The sequence below is a fragment of the Hemitrygon akajei genome, chromosome 3 (genome assembly GCF_048418815.1).
Source record: "Hemitrygon akajei chromosome 3, sHemAka1.3, whole genome shotgun sequence".
In the NCBI taxonomy this organism is placed as follows: Eukaryota; Metazoa; Chordata; class Chondrichthyes; order Myliobatiformes; family Dasyatidae; genus Hemitrygon; species Hemitrygon akajei.
Window position 1 is genome coordinate 38,748,583 of NC_133126.1, and position 20,795 is coordinate 38,769,377.

The 20,795-nt window shown below is 41.7% G+C and overlaps 1 protein-coding gene across 3 annotated transcripts in view; it reads left to right on the plus strand.

The window, feature by feature from the left end:
* The window catches only part of mdga2a (MAM domain containing glycosylphosphatidylinositol anchor 2a), a 904,971-nt gene that overhangs the window by 99,708 nt on the left and 784,468 nt on the right, over positions 1–20,795 (plus strand). Inside the window, exon 1 of one of the 3 annotated variants that reach the window (XM_073039628.1) lies at positions 7,466–7,499. The exons of the other annotated variants lie outside the window; for them this stretch is intronic. The gene's annotated coding sequence lies outside the window, so the exon portion shown is untranslated. Of the gene's footprint in view, positions 1–7,465; positions 7,500–20,795 lie in introns of those variants that run through there. 3 annotated transcript variants of the gene reach the window in all.

Sequence of the window (20,795 nt, forward strand, 5' to 3'; positions counted from 1 at the left end):
TTGCACTCTCTCCACTCTCCGTTCTTTAGGTCACAGCTTTTCTGCTGGATCACTGCCTTCAGATGCTGTTAAGCTATTCCCTTCTCCTTTGAATGAAGGTGGAGCTTTAAATCCAAGAACTCCTTGCAGGTGGAGCTGGTAAGTTCCTCACTCTCCAAGTCATTCTTATCAACCAGACCTGGTACTTGGTAAGTGGCCAAGAGTCTCTTCACAGGTGCCAATTTTGCGAGGCGTCCACAGCCTATGGACAGTTGAGTGCTGTCAAAGTTGTAAGGTGCTGCCAGAGAAACCCAAACTCGACAGTAAATGGCCAGAAACAATTGACAGCAAAAAAAGTTTGTCTTTATTGTTTGTTTGTATGATTCCATTTCCGCACACTTGTGTAAAGCTGAAAAGATTGTTTTATTTGACTTTGTAGTGTTGAGGAGAGTTGAGGGTGAAATAATGACTTGCCATCTCACCAGGATGTAGTTGTAAAATGACAAATATGTATTTAATGACAAGCAGTGTGAAAGTGTCTTCAAACGATTTAGTTTGTGCCATTAAGTTCCAATAGAGGGGTATTCCGTCTAAAGGAATTGAAATCAATCTCAATCATTCCACAGGTTTTGCACACTAACATATATATGCACACACACACCATTCAATCATGGTTGATCCATTTTTCCCCCTTCTCAACCCCATTCCCTGGCCTCCTCCCTGTAACTTTTGATGCCATGTCCAGTCAAGAACCTATCAATCTCTGCATTTAAATGCACTCAATGACCTGGCCTCCACAGTTGCCTGTGGTAACAAATTTCACAAATTCACCACCCTCTGACTAAACAAAGCACCATGGTATATCCTGAGAATGTGAAGGGAACTGGAATTTAATCCTTTATTTGAGCATTTTGATGAAATATTATAAAATGTAGCTTTTTGGGATTGTGTATGATGAACTGGGTATGGGGTGGGGTGAAGTGGGGTTGTGGCAACGTAAGATTCTGGGCACACTAGATGCGCACTTCCATCTCCAAAGACTAGACTCTTGCCACACATATACATGAATGGGATGCATACAAAATTATGACACAGAGAATGATATCACCCTTGTCCTCTTTCCCCCTCTCCCCCCAATACACTCCAGAGATAATTGCCACAATCGATAAAAGTGACACGGTATTGAGGATAGGTGCACCTTAACTTGGTGCATCCATTCTCTAGTTTGCCTACAGCCTTTGTTTTCCCATTATCCGGCCTGTGCTCAGTGGGAGCACATAATTGGGAATGCTATGCCATTAGTCCATGATTTTCGATTCATTAATTTTAATGGATGTGAAATGAATCCACAGTGGAGAAGAGGGCAATGTCACAATGTTGATAGTTTTGAGTTGTCAGCTTTTCTGTTGATTAGCTTTTGCCAGGTTCCAGAAATAAGCAAAAAAATATATACTGCTTGAAAAAAATCAGATACTGTACATTTCAGTGGAGAAGACAAACACCTGCCTTTAGTGCTGCGAATTTAGTAAAAGCTCTCATCAGTATTGTGTCAATGGTTATATTAATAATGGAGCACAATAAAGTGGATGCAAATGGAGAAAAATACATCTATCTCATACGTTTATCTCTGCAAGCACTTTTATTTTCATGCTTGCATGGAGTGCTGCAAACAAAGATGTTCTGAATTCATTAAAACAAACAAAAGCTTGAATTATCATCACTTCATTGCACCAATTACCTCGTCATACATTTTGATGGGTGCAAATTCATATTCATCAACCAATATGAACATTTAGTGTACTGTGCTGCATCTGTAAATACATTATTACCACTCAGAGGGTAGCTCGTTTCAAATAAGTGGGCAACTCCAGCTCAGAAGTGCACATGTAGAGATGTACTAAACACAATGACATTCAGATGTACTGCTTGACTGATTGAATTTTTGCGGAACTGAATATTCTAAAGAAGCAGTAAAAATAAACTGCTTCGTATCCATTTCCTGAGCAGCTGATACTGTTTCAGAAGAAAGGAAGGGGGACATTAAACAAGCGATTGCTTTCTTTTGCTCAAAGCAGCACAAATATGGATTCCATGAGACTGCATGGTAATTTATTATTCTAATTGGATATCTATTCTCAAATATTTGACTTTTTAAGCTTTGAAGTTACATACTAATGAAAATGTATACTTTAAACATCTGTAGTTATCTAAAGTCTTGCTCTTAAGTAATATAGGGCCACATATATTTTACCTGTCACACTGCAGTAGATAACAATTCTATTTGCATCAACTTAAGTTAAAAATCTATTGGCCTTATTAGCCACATAAGTCCCCGACAGCCCAAGCAGGTTAAAAGTTGCTTGAATGCTGTAGATTAAAATTAAAGGTTAATACCATGGAAATCTTAATTCAAAAATGACATAGAGGTAATGAGTGGGCCTTGTAGAGTATGTTAAGGCCTTAGGTAGAGTAACGTGTGCATTGTTGGGCTCTGTGGCATAGAGAAATATCAAGCTTCAACACATTCATGGTGATGCTGAGCGATGAGAAGAAACTCCAATCTAAAAAACCTGAAAAGTTGGGTCACTTTGCTGTCATTAGGTCAATGTAATTGAATTATAGGAAAATATGGTAGTTTAAATTTATTAAAGTGGTTTGGTCATTTACCTATCATAATCATTGAGAGGAGAAAGGTGAGCATTTAAAGTTGTGAGGCTAAGTGTAAATTGTGGCTATAGGGATGAATTTGTTGAGTGCATTTGGGAATGTTTCCCAGAGCAGTATGTTAGGAAGCCAACCATGGAACAGGTTACACACACAAAATGCTGGTGGAACGCAGCAGGCCAGGCAGCATCTATAGGGAGAAGCATTGTCGACGTTTCGGGTGCTTCTCCCTATTGATGCTGCCTGGCCTGCTGCGTTCCACCAGCATTTTGTGTGTGTTGCTTGAATTTCCAGCATCTGCAGATTTCCTCGTGTTTGCATGGAACAGGTTATTTTGGATCTAGTAACTTGCAATAAGATAAGTTTATCAAATGATTTATTGGAGACCATTGAGGAATTATCAGCTGGAATAAATAGAGGGTAGCAAGTAGATGTTATATATTTCAGTTTTCCAAAGACTATCAGAAAAGTGCTACACAAATGGTTTCTTCTCTTGATTGTAGTTGTTGCAAGTAGTATGTTAACGTGGGTGGAGGGGTGGCAATTAGCTGGAAGCAGTGATTATGGATATAGGGATCACATTCAGGTTTGGAATTTGTAACCAGTGAGGTGCAGCACAGAACAGTGTACTCTTTATTTATCTTGTTCAACCATATCTTCTTCCTGCATGTCACATTACTTTACTGTATCATACAGATCTTAAGTTATATAAAAATTTGAAAAAACTCTGTAGACACTTTGAATAATAAACACAGTGCACTGTCAGAGGGCAGTCTTTCACCATTATGTCACAGACTAATAAAACAGGCTTTTTGAACTGTTGACTTGTTGGCTCTCGCTCTCCTTTTAAATTTTGTACTTTACTTCAGTCATGAAATTCAAACACTTTCTTCTTTGAGTGATTCTGGGACATTCCTTTACATGAGAATTACTCCGAACCATTACGCAGATCTACATAGAATTTTGTCGCAAGAAAGCAGCATCCATCATCAGGGACTCCAACCACCCAGGACGTGCTCTCTTCACACTGTTGCCATCAGAAAAAAGGTACAAGACCCTCAGGACTCTCACTACCAGGTTCAGGAACAGTTACTACCCCTCAAGCATCAGGCTCCCGAACCAGAGGGGATAAGTTCACTTGCCACATCATTGAAAAGTTCCCACAACTAATGGATTCACTTTCAAGGACTCTTCATCTCATATTTTCAATATTAATTGCTTATTTATTTATTATTAGAACCATAGAACACTACAGCACAGAAACAGGCCTTTTGGCCCTTCTTGGCTGTGCCGAACCATTTTTCTGCCTAGTCCCACTGACCTGCACCTGGACCATATCCCTCCATATGCCTCTCATCCATGTACCTGTCCAAGTTTTTCTTAGATGTTAAAAGTGAGCCCGCTTTTACCACTTCATCTGGCAACTCATTCCACACTCCCACCACTCTCTGCGTGAAGAAGCCCCCCCTAATGTTCCCTTTAAACTTTTCCCCCTTCACCCTTAACCCATGTCCTCTGTTTTTTTTCTTCCCTAGCCTCAGTGGAAAAAGCCTGCTTGCATTCACTCTATCTATACCCATCATAATTCTATATACCGCTATCAAGTCTCCCCTCATTCTTCTACACTCCAGGGAATAAAGTCCTAACCTATTCAACCTTTCTCTGTAACTCAGTTTCTCAAGTTAGGTGGTCTCCCATTGATTCGGTTATGGTTATTATTCTATAGATTTATTGAGTATTCCCACAGAAAATGAAACTCAGAGTTGTATAAGGTAACGTAAATGTACTTTGATAATAACATTGGCTTTGAATTTTGCACTTTGTTATTAGCTTGTAAACAAAAGCAAAACTGTTGTTTACTGAAAATGTGTTTAAAGTGCGTATTTTCTTCTCATCTGGTTTAGTTGAAACACCTCTAGATCACCCCTGCTTTATTCCCTTCACAGTTTTCCACTGTGTTACATATTTTACTATTAATATAATATGCCTTCTTAATCTCTTATTTGAAACTCCGACTTGTTGTGGAACATGTGGATAGGTCTTTCATTTTGAACAAAATTAAAAATGTAAAACCAACATGTACTTCAAATCACACTACTTGGGTACCCTGATGTTTTTCTAAATTTATCAAGTTTTTTGTTTGATGCAAATAAGTAGCATCATTAAGCCGAATTATTTTTTCTCTGTTTCAATTAAGGTGTAATTTTTGTACGTGAATTTCAAAATAATACTTTTATTAAAACAGCGAAAAATGTTCTCAGCAAAAAACAATATTTTTAATAAATTCTATTTTATAATCTGATTTAAAACCAAAGAAGTGCAGAACTTTTTATTAGTTTCATTCCACAGAGATCTGGGTAGATTTCTAAATCATCTTTTAGTGTGTGTTTACCAGTGCCTATCAACCTACAAAAATGGAAATAATTTTTAAATCTTTCAAACACAGATGAGCTAGAATCTAGAGCAACAAACAAACTCCTGGAAGAACTCAGTGGGAAGAAAGGAATTGTCATTGACCTACTTGACCTGCTGAGTCTTTCCTGCAGATTGTTTGTTGTAATTCTTCCATATGGATTTCATGTAAAAACAGAACAACATCTTCCTAATTCTATGTGGAAGTGTTTTGTATTAAACAGACATACAGTGTTTTAATTTACAGAGTGCTTGTCATCAGTGAAATTGTACTCCAGCTTGAATAAAAGATTTGGTAAAATTGACCTGAGAAGATGATCAGTTTTGTGGTGTGACTCTCAGGGTGAACTGAAGGTTGAATGAATGGCAAAGACACAAGTATAAATGATCTTGTGTGTAACTTTTTCATATTTAAAGCTCCCTGACCTTTCCACGTTGATTCTGGCTATTTGGGCCAGTTGGAGCTGGAATCCCCATAAAGCGTTGATTCAAAAACTTTGAGGCATTTCTCCATTCTCCAGTCTTTATGTTGACCAATCCAAGAATGCAGGGATATTCAAGATTCTGGACTGTTTATTGTCTTTCTTCAGCAAACAATGAATGAAATGATTATCACTTCGGATCTGATGTAGCATAAAAAACACAATAAAAGCAATCCTTTAAAACAAAATGTACAAGTAACCTTTGCTTGTGGTCATATGTGCATAGAATTATTGTATGTACTTAAAGTGACAGTGGGAGTTGCTAGGGTGGGTTAATGGGTGGGGGTGTTGATCGGCCTGATGACTTGGGTGAAAGAACTGTTTTTTAGTCTAGTGGTCCTGGCACGGTTCGTCCCCAATGGGAATGGGACAAACAGTCCATAAGCAAGATGGGTGGGATCCTTCATGATATTGCTGGCCTTTTTCCTGCATCTTTCTGTGTATATAACCTTGATGGTGGGTAGGCTGGTGGCTATGATGTGTTGGGCAGTTTTAGCTACCTACTGTAGAGCATTCCTGGGCGTCATTGGGCAGTAACTCAAGTCCCTAACACCGATATACTGATGTGGGTAGAAAAGAGTATCTTAGTTCACTTTTATCTGGAAAGATGCTCCCAGGCCAGTAAAATAGTGGGGGTAACTGGTGACAGGCAAATAAAGCCTGTAACCAAAGAGCAGAGACAGAGTTGTGCATCACCTCGGAAAGCGGAATTCATCCCATACAGAAAGACCATTCAAATGTGCTAAGCCATGCAGTTATATCAAATGATTAAACTCCTAGTGACTTCTGTAATTTTGAGTTATTTTGCTTTATATCAAAATCCTAAACCACAAAATGATCACATCAGAAATTTTTCAGTCATTAAATTTAACAGCTTTTGCAAGGCTGAAAAATTGCAATTTCTGACTTCACTTAAGATCCAGTTTAGGAGCATAATTCTCACTGCATGAAATTATTCATGATTTTTAAAGGTGTTTGTGAAATACCCTTTTTCCTTTAAATGAAAGCGTTTGTAGAAATAAATGAGCCTGTAATGGTTTGCATTATTCATTGAAAACCTCTGAAGACAAAATGTGCCAAATATTATTTGTTTTTTTAAAATGTAATCATTATTTTTGCTATTAATTCATACTTGGATTTGATTGTGAAAACTAATGGGTGGTGTGGGGAGCTGGGTCAATGGGTGAGTTCTTGTTGAGTGTTGGTCACTGATTAGGAAGAAGCCCATAACTTTCAGAGTTTTTATTGGAGTCACACTAACTGATGAATGTGATCCTCTCTGCCCAGGAGAGGTGAAGATTAATTGAGGCTTTAATCCTCCAAGCATCAGCTGAGGATGACATGGGAGCTGGCCCTACATTGACAACAGGTGGTTTTGAAAGGATGGTTTTCATGGAAAGAAATGACGTTCTTTGTCATTTATAGTTCCACACTGTGGAGATGTCCTTGTTTGATAATGTCTCCTTATTGAGGTTTTTATTTGCCAGTAAAATTAATAGAATTATAAAATCTTTTCTGGAAATCTTTTTTTCCAAAGAGAAGGTACTGATGGCATTGCACAGACTTTCACTCAACACCCTTTGTTAATGGGTGGGTTAAATGGCACAGATATTATCGATCTGGCAGGCATTTCTGGAGCAATGGGAGCGGTTTGGCAGAGAGAGATTGTAGGGTGGAGGGGATGCCAGTGATTATACAAGGATGTTGCTTGTTCATGAGGAATCTTCTAAATTTATATATAACCCTCTGACAACCGTCTTGGACATTATAAATGAGCTGCTGGTCATTCTCGACAAAAGCCATAACCAGGCAACCACTGGCAGTGGCTAAACTTGGTTACTAAGCTGACAGCTGTGAGCCTGGATCATCAATTAAATCAGCCTCATTATAATATTTAAATGAGAAACCACCTCCCATTTTCTCCATCCCACTCCCAATAAAACCAAATATGACTGCGAGGAGGTAGGTTTGCTATAATTGTAGCTATTGCATTATCACCCCATGCTTTTCAGTAAACTTGTAAATATTGTAATAACGTACTCAGTGGGAAACTTTCCCAGACTGAGAGAGTAATTAATGTACAGTTAGATTTTCTTAAGGTTATAAATCATAGTAAGACAAGTTCAGGCCTGGGGTATATCATTTCATTGCTAATAACCATTTCAGCCTTTCCATCTCTCTTTTTCCCATTAATTATACATTACAAAAGTCAATGAGATGAGAAATGATGAACCCTGGAACTGGAAGTCTGAACAACAGTAACAGCTTGTGTTCCTAATACAGTACATCTCTTAAGAGAGAATCAGACAAAGCTTTTAGTGAATAACAGAAGAGTGATAGACAAAAGAGTGACAGAGGCACTGGGTCATGGGAGAGGTAAGAGTGACTAGCTGTAATATTAAGCTTTAGAAGAGAGTTACAGAGATATGCAAAGGGGGAGCATGCTGGCATGGGAGGTTTAAGAGCCAAGAGGCTTTAGCAGCAGAGGTACAGTGAAGAAACCAGAACCAAAGGCTATGAGAGGGTTTGCTGAACTAGAAGGGGAGAATGGGTCATGAGATGGAGAAAGGTTATAAAAAGGAACACAAAATTAAGGGGCAAAGGAAAATAACTGAGAAAAGCCAGCAAATTTAGTGTAGCATAAATGAGACCCAGACAAGTATTAATTTGCATTTGATTTTGGAAGTTCCATAGGTCCCCGTCATGGCCTATGTCCACCAGGCAGAGTGGAAGTATTTTCCTACCGAAGTTCAAGTAGGTTTCATAGCAAGTGTGTGCAAGGGGGCAGGTAGCATTTTCCTTGCTCTCCACCCCCCCATTAGAATTGGGGCTGAAGTTGCTGCCACAGTCCAAACAACAGATGCGGCAGCTAGACTGTCAGATGTGATAGCTGAGCTTTAATGGAAAACATTTTCCAGTGGCTTTTTTTTTGAGTTGCCCTGAAAACACTTGAAAGGTTGGTGATATTACTTTAACCATAGAAGATATACAATGATAATTGAAATGCACTTAAGCAGGTTATGCCCATTGCTATTAAACTGAATCCTCAATCAAGTGAACTTTATTTTAAATAGCCACTTCTTGGATGTTTAACGGAATAAATGATTCATTCAGAACAAATCCATTCTCCAGGATGAAACCAAGATTGACAAAAGCTACAAAAGGAAGCACTTTAAATTGCTTTTCAAAATGCACTTCAATGAAGCAATTTATATTGTTTACTTTTTAACTTGTGATGTAAATGTACCTTATTATTGGTTAATTTATTAGTTGTAATATCACTTTGCATTGTGTGTGTGTTAGGCATACTGCATTGTGCACCTTGGTCTAGAAGAGAAACGTTGTTTCATTTGGCAGTATGCATGTATACTGTTGAAATGACAATAAAGTTAAACTTGAATTTAAACTTGAATTTGAATTGACTTTATTACGTACATCCTTCACATACATGAGGAGTAAAGACCTTTATGTTACATCTCCATTTAAATGTGCAATGTGCAATTTATAGTAATTTGTAATGAATAGTATGTACAACAGGACAGTCAATATAGCTTAGAAATACAATTGTATCAACATGAATTAAACAGTCTCATGGCCTGGTGGAAGAAGCTGTCCCGAAGTCTGTTGGTCCTGGCATTTCCTGGATGGTAGCAGCTGGAACAGTTTGTGGTTGGGGTGACTCGGGTCCTCAATGATCCTTCGGGCCCTTTTTACAAACCCGTCTTTGTAAATATCATGAATTGTGGGATGTTCACATCTACAGATGTGCAGGGCTGTCTGCACCACTCTCTGCAGAGACCTGTGATTGAGGGAAGTACAGTTCCCATACCAGGCAGTGATGCAGCCAGTCAGGATGCTCTCAATTGTGCCCCTGTAGAAAGTTCTTATGATCTGGGGGGCCCCTACCAAACTTCTTCAACCGTTTGAGGTGAAAGAGGCGCTGTTGTGCTTTTTTCACCACAGCCGGTATGTACAGACCATGTGAGATCCTTGATGATGTGTATGCCATGGAACTTGAAGCTGTTCACCCTCTCAACCCCAGATCCATTGATGTCAATAGGGGTTAGCCTGTCTCCATTCCTCCTGTAGTCCACAACCAGCTCCTTTGTTTTTGCGACATTGAGGGGGAGGATGTTTTCTTGACACCAATGTGTCAGGGTGATGACTTCCTTTCTGTAGACTGCCTTGTTATTGTTTGAGATTAGCCTAATCAGTGTAGTATCGTCAGCAAATTTAATTAGCAGATTGGAGCTGTGGGTGGCAACACTGTCATGGGTATACAGAGCGTAAACGGGGGTGGGGGGGAGGCTTAGGACACAGCCCCTGAGGGGTGCCTGTGTTGAGGGGCAGAGGTGAGAAAGCCCCCTCTTAACACCTGCCGACGATCTGACAGGAAGTCCAGGATCCAGCTACACAAATTATAGGCGAATTGTAGGGGGTCTGGTGTGGGTGATAGCATGCCATAGATGTAGTTCTTGACCAGCCTCTCAATGCATTTGCTTACTATTGAGGTGAGTGTGACAGAACATAAGTCTTTTTAGGCACAGGAACAATGGTGGATAATTTGAAGCAGGAGGGCACTCTACACTGGGAGAGGGAGAGATTAAAAATGTCTGTAAACACACCTGCCATTTGTGCCGCGCACATCCTGAGTACCCGCCCTGGGATGCCGTCCGGTCCCGCAGCCTTGCGACTGTCCACTTGTTGTAAACGCCTGCGAACTTCAGCCTCAGAGATGACCAAGGTGCAGGTCTCTTCGGTGGCTTTCCTTGGGCTCAGTGTTGCCATCAGCGAATCGAGCGTAAAGAAGATTTAGCTCATCTGGGAGAGAGGCAGCAACATTGGAAACACCACTGCATTTAGCTTTGAAGTCCTTGATGGTGTGCAGACCTTGCCATAAGCTGCGTGTGTTGTTAGTCGAGAGCTATGTCCCTGTTTGTCGTTTCACTGCCTTAATGACTCTTCACAGACTGTAGTTGCATTTCTTGAGTTCCTGTTGGTCACCGGCAACGTTGGTCAACCACACGGAACTGTTGATCCAGGGTTTCTTGTTTGGGCAGACCCAGGTCGATTTCTGGGGGACAACATCCTTGATGCACTTCTGGATGAAGTTTGTGACCCCTTTTGTGAACTTGGAGATATCCGCATCATGAAAGACATTCCCATTGACGTCATCAAAGCCGTCCTGTAGCATGGAGATTGATTGGTCGGACCAACAGTGGATGATTTTAACTATGGCCACCTCTTGTTTCAGCTTCTGCCTGTACCTCGGCAGCAGCAAGTTGGAGGAGTGATCTGACTTTCCAAATGGAGGGTGGAGGAGTGCTTTGTAAGTTTTGCAGAATACCCTGAGCCAAATGTTTGTATTTAACTTGAATAGTGCTCATGTGAGTTGACTTATAATGAAACTATTCATTTCAGTATTTCAGAACCACTAAATGTTCCTTAAGTGGGCAATGGTTGGACTATAACGTTTTCAAAAGAGGAGAAAATTGAGAGGTTTCATTTACAGCCACTTTTGCTGTTTATTTTGCTGAGAAATCGACTTTCGTGCATGGTTTGAGCTATGAAAGGAGTAACTTCTAAGTAATGTTCTACCTGCTTACTAAACTTAATTTACGATTGATATTCAACAACAGCAGTCTAGTTTTTTCTCTTAATTGTAGTGTAAAGAAAATCCTTAAATGCTTATTACAATTGAAATAAATAATATTGCTTAGCAAGAGGACAATGACTGTCAATTAACAGTGATTGCATTGCAGTCTTCACTGGGACAGTCAACAGGATAACTGACAACTTTTTATTAATCAGTGTTCAACTTATAATGCAAAAAATAGAAATGTTTGCAGTACTACAGGTTGAGTGAGATACGAGTCTGTGAGGGTGCGTGTGAATAATCAGCATGGATTGACTACAAAGTTCAGACTTCACCCTTACTGTATGTAGCATAAAGGTTAGTGAAATGCTTTAAAGCACTAGCTATGAGATTGGGGTTCGATTCTCGCTGCTGTCTGTTAGGAGTTTGTAAGTTCTCCCATGATCACTTGGATTTCCCCCAGGTTCTGCTATTTCCACCCACAATCCAAAGACATATGGATTAGGATTAGTGAGTTGTGGGAAGCATGGGAATCAGCACAAATCGTCACTGATTTGATTTGATGCAAAATGATGCATTTTATTGTATGCTTCAATGCACTTGTGACATTAAATCTAATCTTTAATAAAGTTAACCTTTATTTACGACTGACTTCAGTAGCTGTATTCCAAGTAAATATGCAAATATAGCACGAGGGTACCCAGCAGCCAAATGTTCCAATAATGGCTGCTCCAACGTTTGATAACCAGTTACGCATTAAAACAGTAAATGAGCAGTTTGAAGACTGACACAGTCTGGTGTTATCAAGCAATGTATTTTCAAGTGTACCCAATGAATGTACAGTAACTCCCTGGTGCACATGTGCTTGTGAGTATTCGCGCCGACCTATCTACAGTTGGGAGCCATATGACTAGATAACAAGAAATCAAATGAGTGTAAGTGACACTTCAGCTTGTTTGGAAAACACAATCTGATAGCAGAATTCCAGTTTTACAGAGGGTTATAAGTTGAAGTTACTTTTTGAAGGTAGTGGTACAAGATACATGTAGCTCTATATTGCCATCCCGACAGATTTTTTATTTCTGTCTCAAAGGCCTTGCTTTTTCCAGGGTTAAAACGTTAGACTTCATAATTGAATCTACCTTGAGGAGGATGATTTGCATCCAGCACTAGAGATGTGGGGGATTATAGGATCATTGAGTAATCCAACATAGAAGCAAGATGTTTATATTGTCTTTTGAAAAAAAAATCCGAAGTAGATTCTGCAAACTAATGAAAGAACAATGAACTGGGCATCTTATTTACACAAGAACATCAGAAAATAGGAACAGAATAAGGCAACTTGGACCCTCAATTCTACCCTGCCATTCAATACAATTGCAGCTGATCCATGCTGCCCACAGCTCCTCTTCTGTGCCAGTTCCCCACAAGACTAATTCCTTAATCTTTCAAATATTTATTTATCACTTTCTTCAATTTATCTGACTATCTGGCTTCCTCCACCCTTAGGGCTTCAGACCTCCAGGGATTCACTTCCCTCAGAAAGGAAATTGCCATGCATTTCTGTTTTACATGTCTGACTTCCTGTTTTCTGGATCTGTCCCTTTGAGAATCTCAAAAGGTCTCAGCATTTACTCTGTCAAACCCCCTTTATGATTTTTGTATGTTTGAATAAAGCCTGCCAAACTTTTGTAAGCTCTAATGTATATAGACTTGTCAAGCCTCTCATGATTGGACAACCCTCTCATCCCAGGAATTAACCTAATGAATTTGTCATATTCTTAGACAAGATGAATGGTACATTGGATTCCAGGTGTGGCCTTGCCAACATTTTGTATAGCTGTAGGAAAACCTATTCTTAAACTCCACTCCCTTTGTAATGAAGGCCAAAAATGTAATTTCCCTTGACTGCTCATTGGCCCAGCATGATAATTTGTCATTCATGCACAAGAACACCTAGATCCCTCTAAACTTCTCTCATTTGCAATCTCACTCCATTTAGATGATAATCCACCTTTAATTCTTTTTACCTCAAACTTCCCACATTAAACCCTAATTGTCAGGTTTCAAAGATTCAAGGTAAATCTTTTAACTGAGAATGTATAAATTATACACCTTGAGATTTGTCTGCTTACAGGCAGCCACAAAAGCATGAAATCTGAAGAACCCAAATTTAAAAAAAAAGACCAAAACCACCATTGTGCAGAGAATCTGTGATGATTTTGGTCTTTTTTTAAAATTGGGTTCACAATCTTACAAACAATAGAAGCAAGTGTAACACTTACCCACCAGGCTGGTATATGTCTAGGGGAAAAGGAGATCCAGCCACTCACCAACCCCACCTCCCGTACACGCAGGTGCTGTGAGAATCAAGTTTATGCCGCACACACACACACAATATCAAACTCACACCAGATACCGTTATGGAATACACTTTAAAGATTTTACTAAAACTAAAAGAGTACTATTCAATACAGTATATATGCAGGAAAAGAAAATAAAGTAAAAGGCACCAACTTATCAAAGTTCAGTCAGTTTAGTGCACATCGTTGGAGCTCAACCATCGAACCATTCGACCCCTCGTCACTTTCCTCCGACCTCCACATCCTTGCACCTGGGACCACCCGGGTGGTCGACCGAGCAGTGCAGCGCACATCCACCTTCCTCGGCGTCTCCTTCCCGCCTCCCCTGAAAAGACCGCGAAACCCCCAAGCTCCCAGCCTCACAAGACAAAATAACATTCCCCATTGGTTAACAAATGAATACAATCCCCATATCAGCAAGTCCAAAGCTAAACAACTGCAAGAGAAAACACTCATCAAACATAAAAGCATTCCTACTCTAGCAAACCAAAGAAGCCATTTTGATTACATACACAGTACATTGTACATTCTTCCCCCACCAGCAAATGTCATGCCCTCATGACATTACCAGAGTTCCCCAAGGCTTCTTGCAACACACAAAACCCAACCCAGGTGCAGAAAGCAGCGACATAACTACCCAGAGCGGTAGAAATCACACTCGGTTCTCCTGGCACCACATATGTCAACCGCTCTGGGGGGCGCTTACTCCTCTGAGATCTCCATACCCCTTCTGCCGACCCTTCCACCTCACTGGGCTCTCTCTTCACCTGCGAACCCTCTGCCTCGGACACCCCAGGCTGAAATCATATAACGACAAGGCCGCCAGCCACCGATGTCCTGTGGCATCCAGCTTAGCTGAAGTCAGAATATAAGTGAGAGGATTGTTATCCGTTCTCACCTCAAACTTGGCTCCGTACAGGTAATCGCTCAACTTGTCCACCACCGCCCACTTCAGCGCCAGGAACTCCAACTTGTGAGTGGGATAGTTTCTCTCAGATGGCGACAAGCTTCGGCTGACAAAGGCTACCGGCCTCAATGCTTTGCCATGCTCCTGGTTGGGTTTTGTGTGTTGCAAGAAGCCTTGGGGAATTCTGGTAATGTCATGAGGGCATGACATTTGCTGGTGGGGGGAGAATGTACAATGTACTGTGTATGTTAATCAAAATGGCTTCTTTGGTTTGCTAGAGTAGGAATGCTTTTATGTTTGATAAGTGTTTTCTCTCGCAGTTGTTTAGCTTTGGACTTGCTGATATGGGGATTGTATTCATTTTTTAACCAATGGGGAATGTTATTTTTTCTTGTGAGGCTGGGAGCTTGGGAGTTTCGCTGTCTTTTCAGGGGAGGTGGGAAGGAGACGCCGAGGAAGGTGGACGTGCGCTGCCCTTTTCAAAGATTGGAATGTCTCTTCACATCGATCATCCCATCTCGAGCCAAAAGGTTCCGCCGGGTTCCAGCCTCACAAGACAAAATAACATTCCCCATTGCAACAGCATTCCGAACCAGATTGAGTTATTAGATCCAGGTATCAGCCATCAGACATTAAAGAACTTTTCTACCTTTTTTATTTTGCTTGATTAATTTTGCATGCCTTGTCTTACCTCACTGACCAGTGATAACAATAGTTACCAGTTATTGTTTGACTAATCTAGAAACTCCAACATTTTAAAATCATGTTGTTTGATAGACTGGAATAAACTGCCACACAAATAACATGGAGATACCCACATTCCTAAGGTGCCAGAAGGTGCATGTTGGGTTTATGTTGGGACATGGGTAGAAGGAACATTATTTGAGGCAGCAGTGTGAACAAAGTGCTAGACGTATCCATGTAGATTTACAGAATGAAACATCTTGCAACGTGCAGTGCTGTTCAAACAGGAGGTATGCACTGCTTGTCAAGAAGTTGTCAATTATCTTGGTAGCAGTCCAGTAATGGCTGCAATTTAATCACCATTACCTATTCCCCAGCCCTGGATAATAAGAAAATAGTGATTATGGGACTAGTGAAGGAAAGCAGCACCGAGGTTTAAAAAAATCAGCCATTAAGACAAAAGGGATGGAGGTGCTGCAATCTGGAGCAAAATGCAAACTGCGTGGAGGATCTCAGCAGGTCAAGCAACATTTCCTGAAATAGAGGGATGGTCAATGTTTTGGGTTGAGACCCTCCATGTGGATCAAAACACTGATTATCTCTTTTCCTCCACACATGCTCGTTCACCTGCTGAGTTCCTGCACCAGATTTTCACCATCTCACCATCCTGGCCTTACAGTGAAGATTATTCCCAATCCAGTGTTGATGCCAGCCTCGTTGTTCCTTCTGGTTTTAAATTATAATAATAAAAAAAGCTATTTTCAGTTCCCTCTGTGGTGGGATAAGGACAGCCAAACTGTGTTTATTTTCAGTAGCTATGTGGGACTTGTACTTCAGGAAAGCTGTTGTCAAGTTTAATTGATTGGTCTCATTATAAGACCATAAGACCACAAGACATTATTGTCGATCTTGGGTAAAGAAAACTTAGTCTTAGCCTTCCTCCAGAAAGCATTAGTCAGCTGCTTGAGGTACCAGCTGAGGGAACATTGGCTCATATATTTCTTATATTGTCTGCTAACTGGGAAGGAGCCTGTGACAGAGGAATAGAAAGAATGTGAACATTCTGACGGACAGGCTGCTCTTGGAGCTTGGTTTGTGTTCTTTCTGAAGCCCACAGGTGTCATTCTATTTCCATCTCAAACTGTTGAGGTAACCACCATGTTAATACGGAAAGCATTGAGTAGCAGCAGCTGAAAATCAGGTTTAATATCGCTGGCATATGTTGTGAAATTTGTTGTTTTGTGGCAGCAGGGATGTAACCTAGTGAAAAAAATGCAATACATAATAAAAAAGCTATAAACCTATAAATTACAAAAATATATAAATTAAATAAGTAGTGCAAACAGCGAGCAAAAATATAGTGAGGTAGTATTCATGCGTTCATTGTCTATTCAGAAATCTGATGGCAGAGGGGAAGGAGCTGTTCCTTAAACATTGACCATGTGTCCTCAGGCTCCTGCACCCCCTCTTTGATGGCACCAATGAGAAAAGGGCATGTCCGGGGGTGATGGGGGTCTTTCATGCTGGATGCTGCCTTTCTGAGGCATCACCTTTCGAAGATGTCCTCGATGCTGGGAATGCTGGTGACCATGCTGGAGATGGTTGAGTCTGTATCTTCCTGTGAAGTGGCCCCTCCATTCCAGATGGTGACGCAACCAGTTTGAACGTTCCCCGTGGTATATCTGCAAGAGTCTTTGATGACATATATAATCTCCTCAAATTCCTAATGAAATAAAGTAGCCACGGTCATGCCTTCTTTGTAATTGAATTTCATACAAATGGTGGTACACTGGCTTCTCCTGCTCCCAGTAACGGTGCTAGTTTTAAATCCTGAGATAGTGTTACTAAGTTTTAGTCAGGGATTTCAGTCTACCAAAGCTCCACAAAAAACAGTGCTGCTGAACTCTTAGACAAAATTACTTTTAAGCCACTGACAGCAGAGTTAACAGTCGCGTTCAGCTGACTGGAGATTCTACAGACACCAGACCCAGTGACAGTGATCTGGTCTGGGTGGCTTCGCGAAGGAAACTTCAGGTGCGGGAGGTGTGAGAGGAGGCAGAGACGTGGCAGGAGAACTGGGGGAGTAGCTAGGCTGAGTGGTAACCCGACAATGCTGGCGGTACCATCAATTTTCCTGGCAAATGCTCGCTCGCTGAGATTGAGGATGAATATACCGAAAGAGATAAGAAATTGCTGCATTCGGGTTTTCACTGAAACATGGCTAAACAACATGCCAGACTCTGTGTTTCAACGTGATGGGATGATTCTGTCCCATGCAGATCTCCCTGTTGGGGAAAGTCCAAAGGAGGCGGACTTGTGTGTATGTTAACAAAGGTTGGGACACAAACTCATCTGTAGTTAGGAGTCACTGTTCTGTGGCAATTGAACATCTTACAACTAAATGCAGCCACATTACCTGCTCTGGGAGTTTACAGTTGTGTTCATCACTGCTCTCTACATTCCCCAGGCACGAATGCCAAGGATGCGCTGGGACAGCTTTACAGTATCATCAGCTCTCTACAAAACAAGCTTCTAGACAGTCCCTTCATTCTTCAGGCAGGAGAATTCAACCACAACATTTTACCCAAATTCCACCAACACGTCACCATGGTGACCAGAGGGACAAACAGACTGAACCATGTTTATACAAACAGATGCAGTACTTACAAAGCCATCTCAAGCCCTCATCCTGGTCTCTCTGACCACATCTTCACAGTGTTAATCCCAGTATACTGCTGAAAATGGAGAAATCAGACGAGAGGATCATCACTGTCTGGCCTAATGAGGCAATCTCTATGCTTCAGGACTATTTTGAACCGACTGAGTGACAGATATTTAAGGAAGCCACCACAAATAGAGAAGACACATACCTCGAGGAATATGCCTCATCTGTGATCGGCTACATCAGTGAGTGTGTAGACGATGTTGGTACCTCAAAAGCAGTCATCTGATGGGCCAGCTAGAAGACCTGGCTTAACGCTGAGGTGCAATTCCTACTGAAATCCTACTGATTGGAAAGCTGAGCCTACTGGACCTGAACACCTCCTTCTGCAACTGGATCCTAGACTTCCCGACTGGAAGACCTCAGTGAGTCCGGATCGGGAGCAGCATCTCCAACACCATAACAATGAGCATGGGGGGCCCCCCAGGGCTGTGTGCTCAGTCCACTGCTGTTCACTCTGCTGACCCATGACTGTGCTGCAAAACACAGCTCAAACTACATTATGAAGTTTGCCAATGACACGACCGTGGTGGGTCTCATCAGCAAGAACGACAAGTCAGCTTACAGAGAGGTGGTGCAGTGGCTAACGGACTGGTGCAGAAGCAACAACCTGTCTCTGAATGTGAACAAAACAAAAGAGATGGTTGTTGACTTCAGGAGGGCACAGAGCAACCACTCCCTGCTGAACTTCAACAGCTCCTCGTTAGAGATCGTAAAGAGCACCAAATTTCTTGGTGTTCACCTGACAGAGAATCTCACCTAGTCCCTCAACACCAGCTCCATAGCAAAGAAAGCCCAGCAGAGTCTCTACCTTCTGCGAAGGCTGAAGAAAGTCCATCTCCCACCCCCCATCCTCATCACATTCTACAGGGGTTGTATTGAGAATATCCTGAGTGGCTGCATCACTGCCTGGTTCGGAAATTGCACCATCTCGGATCGCAAGACCTTGCAGCAGGTAGTGAGGTCAGCTGAGAAGATCATCGGGGTTTCTCTTCCCTCCATTATGGACATTTACACTACACGCTGCATCCGCAAAGCAAACAGCATTATGAAGGACCCCATGCACCCCTCATACAAACTCTTCTCCCTCCTGCCATCTGGGAAAAGGCACCAAAGCATTCGGGCTCTCACAACCAGACTATGTAACAGTTTCTTCCCTCAAGCTATCAGACTCCTCAATACCCAGAGTCTGGACTGACACCAACTTACTGCCCTCTACTGTGCCTATTGTCTTGTTTATTATTTATTGTAATGCCTGCACTGTTTTGTGCACTTTATGCAGTCCTGGGTAGGTCTGTAGTCTAGTGTAGATTTTTTTCTGTGTTGTTTTCACGTAGTTCAGTGTAGTTTTTGTATTGTTTCATGTAGCACCATGGTCCTGAAAAACGTCTCATTTTTGCTGTGTACTGTACCAGCAGTTATGGTTGAAATGATAATAAAAAGTGACTTAAGTTGACTTGAAAGCCTGGGACCTTCCTTCAAGTCTGGTGACAGAATAGCTCTCAGAGCAACCAAGAGAAACCCCATCTAAGACATTGAGAGAGCAAGGACCGCCTACATTAAAAAAAGGCAGGTCAAATATGATGGCAGAATATAGAATTAATGGTAAGACTCTTGGCAGTGTGGAGGATCAGAGGGATCTTGGGTTCCGAGTCCATAGGACGCTCAAAGCAGCTGCGCAAGTTGACTCTTAAGCAGAGTGGTAATGTTGCAGCTATATAGAACCCTGGTCAGACCCCACTTGGAGTAGTGTGCACAGTTCTGGTCTCCTCACTACATGAAGGGTGTGGAAGCCACTGAAAGGGTGCAGAGGAGATTTACAAGGATGTTGCCTGGATTGGGGAGCATGCCTTATTAGAATAGGTTGAGTGAACTCGGCCTTTCCTCCTTAGAGCGACGGAGGATGAGATGTGACCTGATAGAGGTGTATAAGATGATGAGAGGCATTGATCATGTGGATAGTCAGAGGCTTTATTCCAGAGCTGAGATGGTTGCCACAATAGGGCACAGGTTTACGGTGCTGGGGAGTAGGTACAGAGGAGATGTCAGGGGTAAGTTTTTTACGCAGAGAGTGGTGAGTGCGTGGAATGGGCTGCCGGCTACAGTGGTGGAGGCTGATACAATAGGGTCTTTTAAGAGACTTTTGGATAGGTACATGGAGCTTAGAAAAATAGAGGTCTATGGGTAAGCCTAGTAATTTCTAAGGTAGGGACATGTTCGGCACAACTTTGTGGGCTGAAGGGATTGTATTATGCTGTAGATTTTCTACGTTTCTGTGTTTCTAAAATCCAGGAACACTTGTGCATTTAAGATCATTGGTGTATGTGTCTGGGCATCAAGGGGATAACTGACTACTCAAGGATAAACAGCGTGGACTGTACCAGTGATGACCCCCTCCCTGATGCTCTAAACTATTTTTATGCACACTTCGAGGCATGTAACACAACACTGGCCAGGAAAGCTATCCCCTCCCCGCTGAGCAGCCACTGTCTGAGGCAGAAGCAGGCATGAGAAGGACTGCAGAGAATCAGCCTCCGTAAGGCGGCCAGGCCAGACAACATCCCAGGCCGAGCACTCAGGGAGTGTGCACGTCAGCTCACTAAAATCTTCACAGACATCTTCAACACATCACTCATCCAGGCTACTGTCTCCATATGCTTTAAATCAGCCACTGTCATCCCTGTACTAAAGAACTCTACATCATCAGAACTAAATCACTACTACCCAGTGGCACTGACATCAAACATAAAAAACTCCTTCGAATAGCTGGTAATAGCACACGTCAAGAGTTCCATTCCTGCCACATCGCACACTCACCGACAGATCCACTCTATGACAGAAGCCATAGCATCTGCCATGCACCTGGCCCTGACACACCTTGAAAACAAAAGACACTCATGCCAGAGTGCTGTCTCTGGATTTCAGTTCAGCGTTCAAGCATTCAATACTATTGTCCCATGGACCTTGGTGAGCAAGCTCCTTCTTG